A 14119-nucleotide genomic window follows, 5' to 3' on the forward strand; every position below is an offset into this window, starting at 1 on the left:
TATATGATGAGATATGGAAGGATTATGAGAAGTGAAAACGATTTAAGTCGCATTTCGCAAGGTATGATCTATGGAAAAAGAGGGCGGGTTAAGGTGTTGCGATTCTCGTTTGTCGTCCTCCCAAATTAGAGGATAGCCATGTAACGCGACGCCAAGTAGTCTGAAACTGGCTGTTAAACCAATGCAAATTAGCGGAAGACTCGCGTACCTCGGAGTTTGTCCCTTCTAATTACGCGCGGGAACCAGCGAGAAAGGCTTAACTGGGTTCGCCGGGAATTAGTTGTCACCCGGTAGATGCGAATTGCGCGAAGGACAAGAACGCCGTTATACCTGCGCGGTTTTGCACCGAGCAATAATTGCACGTACAACTGCAGTCCCATGATCGATTTCGACGATAAGATGCAGACACGGTTATTTATGCCTTACAATGGTCCTGTTAAACTGATTACAAGCGAGAAGCGCATATGTAATTTATTGTTCCATTACTAAATTTCCAACGATTTCTTTTTATGACATGTCACGTTATGTATATACTGTATGCACTGTATGTAACTTTGATAATGAAAGTACATACATTTGAGGAAAACTTTACGTTAAATTTAACACATTTCACGTGTCCCAAATGGTCTACTCGAATTTGTGTTAATTTAACATAAGATGAATGTGTTGGGAAGTAACATAAATATTATGTAAAAAAATAAACAGAAAAAATGTAACACTGCCATAATTTATAATTAAATTGTGGCATATTTCTCCAGTAAAATTATTGTTACATTTATAATATGTAAATTATCATATTTTATTCATTTTTCTTAGAATTTATTTATGTTTTAACATACATTATTTTTAGACAATTTGTCCATTTAGTCATAAATTGTGTTATTCTGACATTAGGAAATAGTGAATATCAGTAATACAAAATATTCAAATAACACAGTCACATTAAGTTAATTTAATATTCGGATATGTTAAAAATTCACAAAAATTTTAACAAGAACCGGTTTTAGTATAAATAAAAAATATTTTTGTCGTATTTATTTATGCATATTGCATACATGTACAGATGTATTAGAATAGATCGATTAGCTTCATGTTTGAATAAAAACTGTTAAATGGTTCTAAGTTTTCAAAGGATATACCGGATATACCTACATAAATAGTATCCACAGTTTGCAATATTCATAATTATTCGATTTCCAATTGCAGTGAAAATTGCGAAATTGCAGTTCTTAAATTTCAAACCTTTAAAATGTCTAGGAATTAACTTCTGATATTCTTCTCCAGACAGGAATTCATTTAATGAAAAATAAGTAAATATGCTATTTTTATAAAAGTATTAATTGAAAATATTATTTTTTTATGAGATACTTCGTAGAAAATATTGAACTATTACAAATAAAAATTAGCTTTTTGAGATAAATTTATAAAGTTTGTCAAATCATTCTTTATAATAAAAACGTAATGATTTTGAAAAACATATAATGATTTTAAAATTGATATCAAGTTTATTTATGTACATAAAAAATTATTGTCAAAATTATTTACTGCGAGTTATACAATATTTACTTACACTATTAAATTTATAATGTAAAATTATATCCACAATTTGAGTTATTTTTAATTATTTCATCATCAATATAAATCATCATAGTTCTTAATATATGTTATTAATTTAATTAAAAAAATAAAATTAAATAATTCAATTCAAGAAAATATCATCAAAAAAATATCAAATTTAATTCAAATTTAGTTTATTAAAAGCGTACATTAATATGGGTGTTGTTTACTTTGAAACTTACCATAGAAATGGATTAATTTGCATTTCGATACATATAGAAGTTAAAAATTTTATTTAATTCAAGGGATGGAGTATTCATTTCTCCTTTGATATCTAACAGTGTATGTGATGTATAATAAATATTATATTTTTCTTTTGATTTGGAATTTATATAAGTTTAGTCTCAAACGTTGATCTTTCACTGCGCAAGTGATTCTATTTCTTAGCTTGCACAACTATACTATAAATCGTATATAAATCGTTACAATTTAAAGCATCTATTGTGAATAGAATACAAAGAGACGCTCGCGCACATACACAGTCAGTATATGTTCAAAGCTCATAAAATAGAACTTATTGTTATAGATGCGTCTTTGAATCAGATCAATTATTTATTTGTACATTTGATTATGCAACTAAATAGTTATTATACGTTATTATGAGAAAGAAAAATAAATAACACAAACAAGTTAAAATGAAGGAATGAAATTGAGACGCAAAAGATAAGGAAGAAAATTAAAACTAGAAAAAATATAAAATTAAAAAGTTTTAAGAATAAACAAAATCAAGGAAATGAAAAAGTTTAAAATAAATAAATAAAATAATATACGTATAGAGAAAAGTTAAATAAGTTTGAGACAAATAGGATTACTTTCTTTTTTTAATAAATAACAGTAAAATTACAGTAAAATTACACAACGTCATTAAATATTACATTACCTTCAACGTTCGAATTATTAAAATTTGCAATCTCTCTGTGCTGACAGTTTCTCACGGTACGAAATAAGCACATCATATAGCGAGAGCATCAATCAGCATCGCGGGAAAGGGGCAGCTGAAATTCAATTCGACTTTACGTGCCCTTTTTAAGAGTAGACACAACGCCGTATCATGCCTTTATAACATGGGTACAAATAGCGAATAAAATACGTAAACAAGGCAACGGTGAACTTGTTGTATTATTCAATATTTTGACAAATGCGACGCTCGTAATAATGTGCTAACTTTTGCTTTTCTTCTAAACTTATCATCGAGGCACGACAGAATCCTTTTATAAATAGGTACTGTTTACTTGCGCTGTATCAGTTAATTCTTCTTTTTATTTATTTATTCTACTTGTTATGTACAATAGATATCTTCACAAACCATGTTACGTCCTATTTAATTTGGCATTTGATCGGGATGCCTGATGCTGTACATTGAGCGAGGAGGATTAATTAGGGACGAATGTCTCTCAAGACACCTTCGCGACTTTGAGGGCTTAATCGCGTACCATCGATACGTCCCTTGACCCTCGACGTCGGGACGTCGGCATGGCGTCGGCCTAAACGCTCGATTCCCATCGATGTACATTAAGTGCATGGATCGTGCATCGCTTAATGCACGTCCTATCCGCGTCAAATTAAGCATTATTGCCACGTGAAATTAATTCTACGCTATACGGAAGTGAGAGTATCGTCATTATAACGTGACCACAGACTCGTGCCTCGTTATAATCACGATTTTTGTATAGGCGGTTTGCGATAAATATTACCGCAAATCATGATTAAATTTAAAGCAAAATAAAGAATTACAATAAAAAATTAAAAATAATCTTCTAATATGTGTTTGTGTGTGTGAAACAAAATATTTTTAAAAATATATTTAAATATAAAAATAAATAAATTTAAAGTAAAAATAAGAATAATAAATTTTATTTTTGCGATATCCTCTTTTTTGAACTTTTCACTTTTTTCTTGTCGTGTAATATACTTGTTTAATATTATTATCCGATTTATTTATCGATATCGAAAATATTTAAAAATGCCAAATACGAATAAATACTAGGTTGGTCAGTCGTGTTTTTTCGCGAGCGAGTCAATTATCAACTTTGAAATCGACGCTGCGACCAATCAAGTTACAGTGGTGAAGTTACACGGCATCATCCCTTTGAAAAATGTAAAATGCATTCGACATTCGACTCTGCAAAAGCTAAAAACTAGCGATGCGCTTCTATATTTAACTTGTTTTCGCAAGCCGTTCCGATTTATGCAAATATATATCCGCAGCTATAGATACGCAATGAATTTCATATGTGGGATGTACTTTGATCTTTAGCCACGCCGAGATAATTTTCAATATATTATTAAATAGTAATAGAAAATTTTTGTAATTAATATGTCACAAAACAGCCTCAACATATATATTTTTAAAGATATACATATTTATGTGCGCGTTTTTTAATAGCCTTGGCCAAAAATATCATGTACCTTATTAAGCATTATTTGAAGTTTTACTCAGAAATTGATTTATAGAAGCATTTACATGTAGATTATCCTTCAAGAATTCTTTAAACTTACATATGTATGATATTGATAATCAATAGGTAACAATACAGTAAAAGAATTACAGAGAAACAAAAAAAATATATGTGCCTAATATTTTTCTGGCCTAAGCTGTACTTAAACTTCATAAAGAGATATCGCTCTGTTACTTCAAAAATAGTGACATAACATAAAAAAATGTGATTTTTTACTTATTATTATTACATAACATCAGGTAACTTTAACTTATCTCTCTCTCTCTCTCTCTCTCTCAATCATCAAACATAACTAATTTATTTTCTTAAAATATTGTCAAAATGTTACAATTCAAGAAGAGTGATTTTCGTAAGGATCGTAAAACAAAAATGTTAAAAAATAACATTTAATTATATTAAGAATATATTCTTTTTGCCGATATTATTTGATTAGTCAATAATTTTCTGTCAAATTGAAAAATTGTTTCTTCCTTTTTTTGGGAAACTTAATTTTTTTAGTTATTATCACTTTTGAAATAGGAAAACAATATGTCATAATTAAAAAAAATTATTATAAACTTTTTGCCTCTTTCGAAGTGCTTTTTAATGACGTTTTGAGAAAGTGTGTCCTAACTTAAATCATTCTTTAAAAAAATTTTTTTTATATCGAGATATCCTGCGTATTATTGCGATGATTTTATCGCATTATTATGAATTCTTAATTATTCTAAGTTCAATGCTTTATCACCTGCGAAATAGCACTTCGAGTGTTAATGGCTATCAAGATAATTTACGATTGATGTTTTTAATCGTTTTGAGAAATCACAGCTGAATTTAAACGCTAAAAGTTTTCCTCGTGAAAGTAAACGGCCGCCTCATGCTTCCTAAACTTTTCCCTCATCATTTTGTCCGCTTTATGCGATCAATCGCAAATATAGCGTTTATTATGTCTACAAACATCCCATAATAGATTAATGCTTAGAAAATGTTACATTATATGAAAAATATTCAATATTTTCATGTTGCTTATTTATGCACGTCAATTGTGAAAGAGATTATTGAACATTTTATATATTTTATGTATGTAAATACAGATACATAAATACAAATAGTAATCAAACAGTAAAACATACATTTGAAAACAATTTCTTTATATTTATTGCATTAAAATAAAAATATCTTTTTGATTAAAATATTTTCTATAGATATATTAAAAAACTAATCACAAGAGTGTTCAATCTTATGCATTAGATACAAGTAGAATTCTACAAAGATGTATTCATTCGTAAAATTTACACACACACACACATATTAATTCTACAAAGACGTATATTATGTAAAATTTACGTACAAGCCCGTTATATTTACATCTACAATTTTAAAGTCTTACATAAAAAACCTATTTGTCTTTGGGACAAATAGATTTTCTCGCTCTTCCTCTATTAAGATTCTTAGTGTCCATGTTGTCTTCATGGTCATTCGAGTCACACGTGGCCGTCAAGTGTCGGGCTGCTTATGCTCGTTTACGTCTTCTTTATCCCCTTCGCCACATCCTTTCCTGCTCTCAAAAACTCCTCACCTCTCAATTACTTGTTACTTCTCTATTTGATTACGCTGATGTCGTCTACATTCCTGCTCTTTACCAACATCTGCTAAATCGTGTACAGCGTATCCAAAATTCTTGTCTCCGCTTCTCCTATTGCGTTCGTAAATATAATCATATATCTCCTGTATTACCAGAGATCTGGCTGGCTTAAAATTTGGCAATGTTTTATTCTCCACCTGTGCTCTCTTGTATTTTCCCTCCTTCGCTCCAATACTCCTCTACATCTGCGACGTCTCTTTCAGTTGAACTCTGAGTATCATTTCTCTTTTAACCCTCTTGTCACCAGATACCAAGATTACTTATCCTTACATATATCGGTCTAATAAGTTCCGTGCCGCTTTCTCCTACACCTCTGTCAAACATTTTAATTTCTTTCCTCCCTCTCTATCCTCCTTTCGTTCCGCTGCCTCGCGTTTCATTGCGTCACAGTATTTAAACAAGACTGATGTAATTAGTGTGTTTGTGGGTGTATGTGCGTGTATGTAAGTGAGTGTATGTGTGTATATGTGTGTGGATGTGTGTGTATGATTTTAGCTATTAGTTTACCTCTTATGTCTTATTCTGATTTTGTTACTGGTAAGTAATTGAGTTTGAAACAGTAATTTTGCTGATGCCTAACCATTTACAAGCTACAATTGTCTATTATATTTATGTTTATGTTAACTATAATCTATTGTATATCATATTTTATGTCTATTACTCTGTTAACATGTAGTCTTTTTCATATAGCTTTGCAATAAATTAAATTAAATTTTTTATGTGAGGCTTTGTATTTTAAAGTTTTATACGTAAATACAATAAGTTCTATATGTAAATTTTACACGAATACAAATAGCAATCGAATATTAAGATTTTGGAAGCTTTCAAAGTTTAGTCTTACGCACATTTATCAATTTAATTAATTTAATTAATTTTCTTGCAGATTTGACATTTAATAATTCTATTATGTAATTACGTCGTACGCATCACGCGCATATAATCGGTAATTTAGTGAAAATTTCAACGTCAAAATCCGCGCTCGCTTCGGTCATCGCACGACAATGCAACAACAATTTCAATGATGATTTATTAATATCGGCGCGGAAAAGGGCGACAAACACGACCGCGAAAAGCTATAATTGGCAGCTGGCAATCGTGGAAAACGCGATCCACCTTCATTATTTTGACGTCTCGCGTAATTGGCGGCGCGTCAAACGCACAAAACGCTTTTCACTTCTTCGCGCTTAGACTGCAATTTAATCGAAACATCGTACCGAATTAATGGCACCCAGGCAAAAAGAGGAATAGAGGAGGAAGGGAGGGAGGGGTCGGAGGGATCAATGCCGGTACGCCATTGTTGGTCAGTGCGCATAATTTGGCTTTCATGAAAAATCCGAAATATTCTATCGCGATTTAAGCGAAATTAATTGCGGCATTAATATTCGCACGATGAAATGCGGTGGGCGGTGAAAGAAGAGGATGTAATGTAAAATCGATCGTGATAACATCGCTTCTGTACGTACAAAAATATATCGGAATTACACGTGTATGTGTTTCTCTTAAATCACCTTCATATCTCTACTACTAATTTATATTAATAATGTATTATTTATATATACCACTTCTTCGAGATTCTCATCCTCAAAAACTTAATTTATTTTCTTCAATTTCATTTGATCCTTTTACAACATTGATGTCTAAATCTTATTCACAAAGAGGCATTTAGGTTTTCGACATGTGACGTGAAATACTGTAAAAAAGTATTCAATTATTTAAGGCACAAATTCGTTGTTGTGAAGAGTTAAGTGGTAATAAAAAGTGATCGGAGGAAAATGCAAGGATGTAAAAATAATAACGAATCGAAGTTAAAATACTTGCAGTGAAACGTAAAGGCATAATTTTATAATAACGAGTTACCTTCAACTTGTGTTTCGAAGTATAAAAATCTCAAGACGCAAAAAAAGAAATTTAAATTAAATATCAATCAATTTATTGCCGCACTTACTTTTAGAACGTTTTATACTTACAATTAATAACTTCGTTTTCAACGTTCGCTCTCTTTTAATCAAATTTAAAATTCTCCGTCTCGAAATATATAGGTTGTTAATAAGTGTCGCGAGGTTCCTAACATTACGCAATAACGCGTAAAACATTTGTACATTTAGCATCAGTACAAATTTAATCGACACAGTTCGCAAGTATGCTAATTGATCAAGTTTACATTTGCAATGCAATTATCAATTCAAATGTTTTTAATTAATAGATGAGAGATAGCTCACAAAAGGAGAAACAGGAAAGTGACGAGTGGAAAATCCGTAAGATGCGAATTACGAGGAAATTTTAAGAAAAAAAAAAGAAGAGGAGTAAAGGGAGACGAAAAGGTAGAAGAAGAAAAGGTAGAAGAACGATGTCGGCGCCACCACGTGATTTGTGGAAAACAAATAATTGTCAGAGCTGCCAATCACAGTGCTCGTTGGCCGACGTCCGTCCGAGAGTTAGCCCGTGATGAAAATCCGCCGATTTATTGGCCGACCTTCTTTAGGCTCGTCTTCGAACGTCACCATCGCCGTCGTTCGCCCTGTCGGAATTCTTCGTTTTTCGGATTTTTCCAACTGAGTTTAAATTTAGATTGGAGAATGTTCGTTCTTTTAAATGAAATTCAGCGGTAAACGTGGAAATGAAAATGGATCATGAGGGATGTTATTTCACGTATTCTGTCTTAATAAAATTATTAATTTTTCAAGCACATTTTTGAAAGCACCGTCGAAAGCTAGCTGGGATATCGTTCAAATATGGTCGCGAAATGCAACGGTTTACAAATAACGAATGAGATAATACTTGATGATTTTACAACGCTTTTGTCATCACGTCGTTATCATTCCGCTGCTACTACATTTATATATCGCTTCGCCACGTATTTGTTGCAACGCAGCTGCCATTAGTCGCCGTCATCCGTAAAAGATCGCACGCGCGTAAAAAAATGTCAGAATGAAGTGGAAGAGTGGAATAGCAGGCGGGTAGGAGAAGAGGGAGGGTGGGATTGGAGGGTTACGAATGGCCTCGTTATGGTATAGAATTATGACGTCGGTTATGAGAGACGCAATAATTGCGGGAAAACGCCGACCTGGCCACCGACAGAAATATTATTTATGACTATGAGAGGATGAGCGGAAATCGTGATACTTGCGATAATAAAATATGGCCGGCTGGTTTTGTCCGCGGCGAGCGTACACTGTGACAATGTCTTGACGCATTCTGATAAAAAAATGCATGATTTATTGATGTTAGATCGGGTAAAAATGAGGAATAAGAAATAACGCAGCTGGCAATGCTGCTGTTGCTTGCGACGTGTGATCAACTTGTTATATGTAGTTACGTACGTCACCACGTGAAATCGTTATTACATCTCAACGATCTCTTTCGATCTGGATTCGCAAATTGTCAGCGTTCCGACCCTTTGTTCTTTCGATCCACTTAATTAACATTAATTTACCGGACTTCAATCCGGTAATAATCGCTTTTAACGATCGTTTACATTTTCAACGGGTGTATGCGTATAAATAAAGTTTTGTGACCGCGAGCGTGACACGCGTCATCTAATTCAATTTACATGGTGTATATTATTTATATTTAATTTATATGGCCACAGCGCACAATCCGCTCGAGTAAGAGAAGGGGCTCGGCGCCTTTTGTAGTAACACGGTAAGCCTATTAGCTCGCTCGTCCGTCTGTACATCCGTGGCGCGTGTGACAGCTTGCCGCGCCGAATGAATTTTAATGAAATCCAGTGTGTTAGAGGGAGCGCGAGCCGGCCCCCGGCCACTACCCCCGGCTGAATTTATCCGACAAATTCTCCCTCCGCGTTGTCTAATCTGAATACATGCATATCCGAGAGCCGCCACCGTATAAAGTGGAGACGCGACGACGTGGACGGCCGGCGTCGGCGTCGTTTTTCGGCGGACACGTCGTCCCCGGGCCGAGATTGAGCGCGCTCGATTAAACAGTATGGAATCTAAAATAACATGGAATATTATATACAGAGAGGATTGGATATTTCACGTACTATTCTGAAATTTTTGCGATTTTTTTTAAATTCACAGGATCTACTCTACGGTTCGAGCCGAGATAAATTAAATTATGTGGCGTATTATTTTCTCGCCATCATGGCAAGAGAACCTACTTACGTCTATTACGGCAATTAGAAGCCTCAAAATAGACGAATGGTGTCGTAACATTAATATAACTGGACTTTTACATACGCGACCTAGATATGTTGATAATCGATTAGACATTTATCCGATTTGGAAGACTGTAAGAAAATCATTTAAGGCTTCGAACATTTTTTACACGAAAAGAGGCAAATTAAAATTGAAATTAGCAATTAGGCTAACTGTCCTTATTAATGTGCCTTTAAGTTTATTACTGAATTAATTATTAAATATTGTAGCTTTAATTTTATCTGCTTGCAATCGATATCGGTTTTTTAACTATTTCTTTTTCTTAAAATATTTTTTTATAATCTAAAAAATGTTATTATTTTATAATGTTTTTTATAAAAAGAAAAAACCGTATTCCTATTTTAGTGAGTCCTCCAAGCGGCGATAACCTTATTAATGTGCTCCCAATTTGTGTGCCTATCCGCATTTGATTCATTTTAACATACAATTACTGAAACAGGTAATAAATTTTAGCTAATTGTTTCAGCTAATATTACATAAATCATTATTTCAATTATACTCTTACTTATTTCAATGTACACTCGTAACACAATGTTCTCAAACAATACAGGGCACATTAATGAGGATAAGCTTAAAATCTTGCGATACGTATTACTGGATTCACATAAGTTCCTCATATCTTTCGAAAAATGTTTGAAATACTTTAATAGATAAAAAATAAAATATTATTCTTAGTAATCGTATACATTAATAACTTAATTTAACAAAAAAAATTTTTTTTTTCTTATTTATTTGTGCTAGTTTTCTTTATGGCTTATTGAAATACAAAAGTACATTAATAAGGGACAGTTACACAATCTTTGGATTATAATTGTATATCACGTGCAGAACACAGTAAAACTCTTTTTTAATTTCTAACTTCGTGTCAATCTCTCACATTTAATCGTTGAATGTTTTATTCAAATACATTAGTAATATCTAAAAATAATTTAGAGAAGTTTGTCTACAAAGATTTGTCGAGTAATCACTGAGAAGGAAACAGTTGACTTGGCTGATAATTGGATGGTACTTCGGGAAATGTTAAAACTGTTGAAACATATTAGAGAACAACATCGAACAACGTCGAAGATGATGCCTTGTAGTTTTTTCCCCACTTTTTCTCGATCATCCCTTTTCGCCTGACGCGACCCTCTGCTATTATTCGCGACTTCCAGGAAGAGAGCGAAACTCGTCTTAAAAGAACTTTTAACAACGGCAAGAAGACACGAATTCACGCGCACTCCTGTACCTCCTTTACTAGTTTAATCCTTAAATAACACCTTCATTTTTCTTCGCGAGACCATGAAAATGGTCTGTTACGTTCATCGACTGTTGTATTAAAGAAAGGATGGAACAAATCCTATAAATTATATAAAAAAATCTATTTCGTTAAAAATACAAAAGCTGTATATGAATCAAAGTTACAAACACTTCGAATCAAATGTGATAAAATGATGCAGCATAAAGTCGAAATTATAAATTGTAGTACACACACCATATATAAAAGCTCTATTTGATTTCTGGTGACATTTTTAATTTCTTGAGATCTTTACAGGAATATGAAACGTTAAAATTTTCTAACGAATATAGGAATCGGCAGTGCCCGACAGTAACGACGTGAGCATTGGCATATGTCAGTAACATGATATTTTTATTGTCAGGATTCAGACTTTGTTTCCATGGGAGGCGTTGAAATCGGCTACGAAACCGATACAACAATAACAATAGAGAACTAGATATCGATTACTTTTCTGTGCATTGTTGTGACATGATTGAATTGCTTTATGTACATAGTAGCATGTATATCTGATTTCAACAAATACGTCGCTGTGAAGGCATTTCCGATTCCTATTCATTATGTACTTAATGTCGAGACATTATGCTGACGTTGCCTAATGCATTGTAAACATACAAGAAAATCAACAATAAAAATATCTTCCAAAGAAATGTGTACACATTTTATTGATTTATTTATTTATCTACGATCTGCAGGTTTTCGTGTGAGCTTTCGTTCACATCGAACATTGTTACGATATTTTTTAATATAAAACGACAGATCTCATACTTTATGGATCGTGTTTTAATATAAGTATTTAAAAGACGAAATATTTCACAAACACATTGTGTAATCGTGTGACATGCGAGATCGAGTGAGCGATGAGTCTCATATCGACAATTTTATATTTAACGGTTAAATATACCTACATCAAGGCGTGATTGATGATGATTTAAAACGAACACAAAATAAAGTATAATGCAAAGAAAACAAAAAAATAAACATAATCTGAGGATAAACTAACGCAGTAAAGATTTTAATCCTCGCATACTCGCCGGAAATAAAGAAATTAAATCTCTCTAAATTTCTGCTCTATAAAAGTGTAATTTGTCCACAATTTATTTATAAAAAAAGATCATTTGATACCATTCTTTTCTTTGGAGGGGAAAAGGGAAATTTTTCATAATATGATTAAGAGAAATAATTCTACTTTTGGTCAAAATTAACGAAGATCTTGCTTAATAATGAATATTAATATGTAAATTTTTTCCTAATATATTTTTTCAGCTTTGTAAACTAATCAGATTTGATAAACGCAATTGCAAATTAAAGCTGAAATATTAATATCTTAAATTAGATTGATCATCAATTTTAATAATGATGCTAATAAGCAACTTAAAATCCTGCAAATAATTTATTGCGAAAATCTCTGGCTGAGGTATAATAATATTTTTCGCAATAAATTATTCACAAGTTTTTAAAAACTTATTAGCATCATTATTAAAATTGACGATTAAATCTAATTTAAGATATTTCAGTTTCAAATTGTGATTGTGATTTAAAACTGAAATATAAGTCCAACAAATCGAATCAGAGCGGTTTAAAGCTAAAAAAACATTTATTCGTAAAAATTTACATATTAATATTACATTAAGAATCGTTGAAAATAGACAGAAAATAGATTATTTCTCTTAATTAATTTATTTTCATCGGTTTAATTTCGAATTATAATTTTATAAGTAGTAAAAAGAGGTGCAAACAGAGGCAATTTAAACTTGCATTTCCAGTATTTATGACAAGCGGCAATTCCGACGTTGTAAAGTCATACGCGTGTACTCTGCATTATTCCCGTAAAACGAAATCCATCTCGTGCAAAATCCATCTACCATGATATTCTCGATATTTTGCATGCCGTAATAAGAATATCATATGCCCTCGTTACCGTTCGCCAATTGCTGTTAATGGACTATGAGCGTACGACGGCTCTATTATTGTAATAGAATAATTATCATCGCACGTGTTCGTCAGAAGATTGTTCACGAGGGAACGATTCACAAAACTCCAAAAACGGTTTCCAATTACGGTGTAATTAGCGTGACGTTTTCGCATTTTTATGCGAAATATCGATTCTTCTCCCGTCATAATACGATGTGCGATTTTATCTCGCAAAGTGATACCGTCGAAAGAAAAATCTCGAGGTAATTCGATCTTAATTCGCAGGAACCGCATTACCGGATATATCCTGAATTATTCAAATCTAATTTATTTTACCGCGTGCTTCTACCTTCAAAGTTTTAAAGCAACAATCGCTTTAACTTCCTTAAAGCTGACGCTTCCAATTTTAGCAGAATTCTTGATAACAAAGTTAATTGGAATATTGTAGAAAAATAATATATACATGTATCATGATTCTTATTGATTAAATAATAACAATTTATTTTAAAGAGATAATACGATTATTTTAAAGTTGAATATATTACGTTTCTGTTCGATTGTTTACAAAAGACTACAACTTGTTCGCACTTTTCCCATTTAAATGAAATATTTAAGGGGAGAAAAAGAAAGGAAAGCGCGAAACATTATAAGAGGAATTAAAGTTTTTTCTTCAAAATAAAAATGACATGCAACACCGTTGCGGCGTGTTACATACTGCGACAAAGGGAAGTCTTTTAAAGAAGTTCTCGTTGCGGGATCTCGTGATTTTGTAAAATGCATTTAATGCTGTACATTTATTCCACCGTGTACCCAAATGTATTCAAGGAAATGCTCTCGTTTGCGGAACAGCTTATACGGTTGTTCATTTACGAAGTTGTCAATGTGGACTCTTATTTAATTGTACAACATTAAAGAGAAGAATAATAATAGAGGAATAATATTAGAATGCAAAGTATAAAGAGCAAGCTAAACAACAGGATAAAAGACAATCAATGTTATAAAAACAGAGAACGAGAGAGAGAGAGAGAGAGAGAGAGAGAGAGAGAGAGAG

At 32.4% G+C, this 14119-nt stretch overlaps 1 protein-coding gene across 5 annotated transcripts in view; it reads left to right on the top strand.

Moving 5' to 3' along the window:
- Positions 1–14119, top strand: part of LOC108746992 — a 212139-nt gene that overhangs the window by 188186 nt on the left and 9834 nt on the right. The window lies entirely within an intron of this gene.

Source organism: Trachymyrmex septentrionalis, unplaced genomic scaffold, assembly GCF_001594115.1.
Source record: "Trachymyrmex septentrionalis isolate Tsep2-gDNA-1 unplaced genomic scaffold, Tsep1.0 scaffold19, whole genome shotgun sequence".
Taxonomy (NCBI): Eukaryota; Metazoa; Arthropoda; class Insecta; order Hymenoptera; family Formicidae; genus Trachymyrmex; species Trachymyrmex septentrionalis.